This window comes from Vigna angularis, chromosome 4 (genome assembly GCF_016808095.1).
Source record: "Vigna angularis cultivar LongXiaoDou No.4 chromosome 4, ASM1680809v1, whole genome shotgun sequence".
NCBI classification, from domain to species: domain Eukaryota; kingdom Viridiplantae; phylum Streptophyta; class Magnoliopsida; order Fabales; family Fabaceae; genus Vigna; species Vigna angularis.
The window spans coordinates 13,372,163-13,378,162 of NC_068973.1; positions in this window are offsets into that span (position 1 = coordinate 13,372,163).

A 6,000-nucleotide genomic window follows, 5' to 3' on the forward strand; every position below is an offset into this window, starting at 1 on the left:
GGTGTAAGTGACAGCAGCCTTGAATTCATTTGTGTTGCAGGAATTGGACAAGTTAAATTCTGGATTTAGGCTGAGAGTTGAAAAGAATATTTAGACTCTTGAAGATTTCGTGCAAAATGGAGAAGTGGACCAGGATAGTAGCATAGTTTGTTTTTGTAATTGTTTTTTTCTTCAATTTGTTTGTAATAGGCTTGTGTTAGCCTACTGTTAGCTTTAGCTTTGTTTTGTAAAAGGGCCTTTTATAAAGTCCAAGTTCTTTGGAAGAGTCCTTGGTGCTCTTTCAAACTCTTGGCAACTTTACTTGCTTTAAATTTAGCATAGGTAGATAGATGAATGTGCGATTTGATTTGTGTTTCTCGTAGGGGTCATTAGAGTCCGCTGGTTTCTTAAGTGTTTTTGCTTGTTTGATTTTGTGTTTCACGTTTAGGGGTGATTTAGGCTAAAAGGGATTAAACTCTAAGCCTTATCACATTAGAGTCCGAGAGTCTAGTCTTTTAATTGTTTGTGATTGTTTGAGTTGTGTACTTTGTTTCTAAAGGTGATTTTAGTTTAAGGGGTAATTAGTTAGTAGCCTAAGACATTTCTGGCAAGGCAAGACTTGGTACTTAAGCAGCTCTTTAGCTCACCTCTCTTACCTGGGACTTGTCTAAGTGAAAGTTTTGAACCCTTTAGATTAAGAAAACTTTTAAAAACAAAGATGTCTTATGGTTCATATAGGTCTTCTAGGTTAGATAAAGTTGATGAAATGTTTAAACAAGCTAGGAATCTTCCATCCTTTGGTAAAGACATAGGTGCATTAACATACCTAGCTTGGGAAAAAGAAATTGATAAAATAAATCCTTGGTTTTGTGAAGAGAGTGAATATTATGTTCTTAGTATATATCTCTCTAAGTTAGAAGTGCATGCAAGAGAGTGGTGGAATGAAAGACAATATCATGTTAGGAAAGGTAGAAAGTCCTCCATACGTGATTGGCATGATTTAAAAGCTTGCATGAGAAGAAAGTTTGTGCCTTCAAGCATTAAAAGAAACCTAGAACTAATTAGGGATTGCATTGATGATGGAAAATTATTTCTTGAGAGTTTAAATGATCATGGGTTTCTTCGTAGAGAATTAGAATTTGGGGCAAGACTTAAGGAGATCAAGGATAAGAAAAGAGAAAGAGAGATTGAGAGAAAAGAAAAGGAAGAAAGGAAAGAAGAAGAGAAGAGAGAGAGAGAGAACAAATAGAGAAAAGAGAAGAGAGAAGAAGAGAGGAATTAAGAAGAGAAGAAGAGAGAAAAGAAGAAAAGAGAGAAAGGCAAGAAAGAGAGAAGAAAGAAAAGGAGAAATTGTTACTGATGACAAATCCTATTCTTTCAAAGACTGTGGAACCTAAAAGGGAAGGTTTCCAAATCTTAACTTCTTGTGAACACAGTTAAACCTTGTTGCAGCAGTTGGCCGATCTGCATTACTTTGCTTGAGTCTATTTTTCTTTGTGTTTTGAATCTGGTTTAGCATATAGATCCTTGCTAGACATCTTACATCAATTTCATAGTGTGTTTTTCAAACTTTAAATTTTGTTTTTGAGTTTAGTTAGCTGATCAAAAGCTATTTGATTTCATTGAGTCAAAATTTGAGTGGTTAAGTTGCTTACATTGAGTAATTTGGGGGCTGACTAAGTCAAATTTTGAGATAGTGTGTTTCTGCACCTATTTGCTTTACAAACAAGTTTGTTTTAGTTGTTTGAAACTGATGATGCAAAGAAACCACGAGTTATAGCTGCCCTAAGCATTTTCACTCTTTAAACCACCAAATTTTTGGCATTTTTTCATTGACAAGTTGCTAGTTGGTTGCCTTTTCTGAAATCTGTGATTGGTGCATGTGAAATTGAGTTGTCATTGCAGCAAAAGCTTGGTCGTTCTGTTTTCATATAAAAAAAATTGACAAAAGAAACATTTACATAGTTATAAAAAGCTGAAAGACCAGTGCAATTAACTTTTCTGAAATCTGATGCACCAGAAAACTGTTGTTCTCTATTAGCATTTTATCAAACAGTTTCACTCAATTGCTTTGAGCTTAAAATCTTGATGATATTGCAACTTGTTTCTGTTTTTCGTTTTATGAATCTGTTCTAGTGCCAATCATAGGTTCAGTTTGAGTGTTCACTTTGATCAAAAGCTTTGTTTCTTGTTTGTCAATTGTTGGCTGTCTTGGTTTTGTCTTGCACGTGTAAACTCTGATCTGCTGTTCTAATTTGAGTTTTTGTTTGTTTTTGTAATCTGGTCTAGAGTTTATCTTGAGTCAGTTTCTCTGTTGAGCTGTCAATTCCTTTGCTTTAGTGGTTGTCCTGTATTGTCCATTACTCTGTTTAGCCTAGCCTTTTCTGAAATGAGAAGCTTTTACACTCTGGTTTCTGGAATTTGAAAGAGGGTTTGTGTGCTTGGTAGCATCTTAGGTGGTGGTGGTCTGAAAGACTTTCCAGCTTTGTACTGCCAAGGGAGAATCTCCCTTCCAAACCTTTTCATTTATGTGCTTTAAATTTCAAAAGAGAAGCCTGAGTGTAGTGAGTTTAGTGAGGCTGACTTGGCCTAATTCCTTGGCACTTTGAAATAGAGAATTCATTGTTAATCTAATTGTTTTGTGATTGTTCATTGTGCAGGAAAAGAAATTGGATCAATTAGATTGGAGCAGTTGTGATTTGCTTAAACTGACATTGCATTCATTTAGGCTTATAAACTGTTTGCTGAAATCATTGAGATATTATATGTCTGAATGTGATTACTGATTTCATGGTTTGCTTACAATTGTTGAAATCTGTTGAGTCCTTATTAGCACCATCATTCTTTCTTTGTTGAGATCATTTTTCCAAATGCATATAGAAAATATTTTTCTGGTATTATTCACATGCAGATTTCAGTTTTGTTCAGATTGATTGAATTACATCCATTGCATCTGGTTAATGTCCATTCTTATTTGTATTTGCTGGATTTGGGTTTGATTTTGTATGCAGAAATGAACCAGTGCAGGGTGTCCAATAGAAGTTGATATTAGTTTAGAATGAGCAACCAGAAGCAGAAGCAATTCACGTGGGAGTGTTAAACTGAAGGGAGTTTCTTTCACCTTAAATTGCTTTTGTTTTGGTTGAATCTGGTATGACAGTTTTTGTACACTAGGATTAGCCAATCTGAATCTGAATCTGAATCTGAATCTGAATTGGAATTGTTCTGCATTGCATTGGATTAATCTGATTTTGATTAGACTAGGGTGGTTGTTAATCAGTTTGGTTTCAGCGTAGACTTATATCCTTTTAATTCTGGTATAATGACCATTTGCATGTGTATAATGAAATCTGGTTTGATTTTGGTGTGTGCAGAGCTGATACTTGAGAGTTTAGCTTGAGCAGAAATTTACTGAGAAGACAAAAACCTAAGCACTTCATGTGGAAGCTTTGAATTGAAGGGAGTCATTTACTTTAATTGCTTCTGATTGTTTACATTGCTTTGGTTTAAAATTGTTCATTGTGGACTGCATGAACTGCTGATTTAGTGTGAATTTTCTGTGTAGTTTGGGAAAAGCAATATTGATGGTACTGTAGCATATTATAAATTGTGTGCTGAATCCGTGAGACAAGTAGCATTTACATCTTGCTATGCAGTTTTGAACTAAAGGACCATTCTTCTACCTTAAACTGTTTCTGTTTTGATTGAACTGCTCTTGATATAATTTGTAATTGCTTGCAATAAGTGAATTGTTGATTTAGTTGGAATTGTTTGTGCAGTATAAGTTGACACCATTATTTGAGCAGCAGCAAAATCTCAGTGGAAAGTTTGTGCAGCCAAGAGAAAGGGAAGTTCTTACTGCCCTATATTTTTGTGCAAACTAGTTTTACTAAGGGTGTAAGTGACAGCAGCCTTGAATTCATTTGTGTTGCAGGAATTGGACAAGTTAAATTCTGGATTTAGGCTGAGAGTTGAAAAGAATATTTAGACTCTTGAAGATTTCGTGCAAAATGGAGAAGTGGACCAGGATAGTAGCATAGTTTGTTTTTGTAATTGTTTTTTTCTTCAATTTGTTTGTAATAGGCTTGTGTTAGCCTACTGTTAGCTTTAGCTTTGTTTTGTAAAAGGGCCTTTTATAAAGTCCAAGTTCTTTGGAAGAGTCCTTGGTGCTCTTTCAAACTCTTGGCAACTTTACTTGCTTTAAATTTAGCATAGGTAGATAGATGAATGTGCGATTTGATTTGTGTTTCTCGTAGGGGTCATTAGAGTCCGCTGGTTTCTTAAGTGTTTTTGCTTGTTTGATTTTGTGTTTCACGTTTAGGGGTGATTTAGGCTAAAAGGGATTAAACTCTAAGCCTTATCACATTAGAGTCCGAGAGTCTAGTCTTTTAATTGTTTGTGATTGTTTGAGTTGTGTACTTTGTTTCTAAAGGTGATTTTAGTTTAAGGGGTAATTAGTTAGTAGCCTAAGACATTTCTGGCAAGGCAAGACTTGGTACTTAAGCAGCTCTTTAGCTCACCTCTCTTACCTGGGACTTGTCTAAGTGAAAGTTTTGAACCCTTTAGATTAAGAAAACTTTTAAAAACAAAGATGTCTTATGGTTCATATAGGTCTTCTAGGTTAGATAAAGTTGATGAAATGTTTAAACAAGCTAGGAATCTTCCATCCTTTGGTAAAGACATAGGTGCATTAACATACCTAGCTTGGGAAAAAGAAATTGATAAAATAAATCCTTGGTTTTGTGAAGAGAGTGAATATTATGTTCTTAGTATATATCTCTCTAAGTTAGAAGTGCATGCAAGAGAGTGGTGGAATGAAAGACAATATCATGTTAGGAAAGGTAGAAAGTCCTCCATACGTGATTGGCATGATTTAAAAGCTTGCATGAGAAGAAAGTTTGTGCCTTCAAGCATTAAAAGAAACCTAGAACTAATTAGGGATTGCATTGATGATGGAAAATTATTTCTTGAGAGTTTAAATGATCATGGGTTTCTTCGTAGAGAATTAGAATTTGGGGCAAGACTTAAGGAGATCAAGGATAAGAAAAGAGAAAGAGAGATTGAGAGAAAAGAAAAGGAAGAAAGGAAAGAAGAAGAGAAGAGAGAGAGAGAGAACAAATAGAGAAAAGAGAAGAGAGAAGAAGAGAGGAATTAAGAAGAGAAGAAGAGAGAAAAGAAGAAAAGAGAGAAAGGCAAGAAAGAGAGAAGAAAGAAAAGGAGAAATTGTTACTGATGACAAATCCTATTCTTTCAAAGACTGTGGAACCTAAAAGGGAAGGTTTCCAAATCTTAACTTCTTTTCCAATAATTGATTACTTTTCAATTTTTGACTTCTCTTTCAAACCAATTGTCATGAAAACATTTTCAAAATATGACAATTCAAATCTTGAGTTAGTGTTATCTTTAAGAAAACAATTAACTCAAGATAAAATTGAATTTGGACTTCTAAAATTTTTAAAGATTACTAATCAAAGTATTAGAAGTTCTTATTCTCTTGTTTTTAAAGAAAAATTCTTTCTTGGATTGATATTAACCGAAAATATATTTGATGTGTATTGCAGATTCGTGTTTGATCCAGGAGGAAGAAAACTAGATCTAAAAGAATAAGGCCACCCCAAGATGGCCATGCTCCCAAAGATTGTGTGGAGCTTCTTCATAAGGCAATTGTCAGATTTGAGGACAAATCTTTTCTTAAGAGGGAGGGCATGATGGAATCCTCCTTGACGTAGTCCTTTTTTTGTATTTTTACTTTTCCTAGCTTAGCTCTTAAGGAGCATGGGTTACTATAAATACCCAACTCCTCTCTTGTATTAGCACTTTTGAGAATAATGAGAATTGAGTTTTCTGAATCAGAAACTATTCTCTCTTGAAAGTCAGGCTAGAGAGTCCAAAGACTCCCTCTAGCCACCTTCTAAGCACACTCTCATTCTTCCATTTCTCCAAAAATTCCACGGTGCTTTCTCTCTCATCCTCCACACTGATTTCTCACCGCCACATCTCGTGCACGCGTCAGCTCCTCGT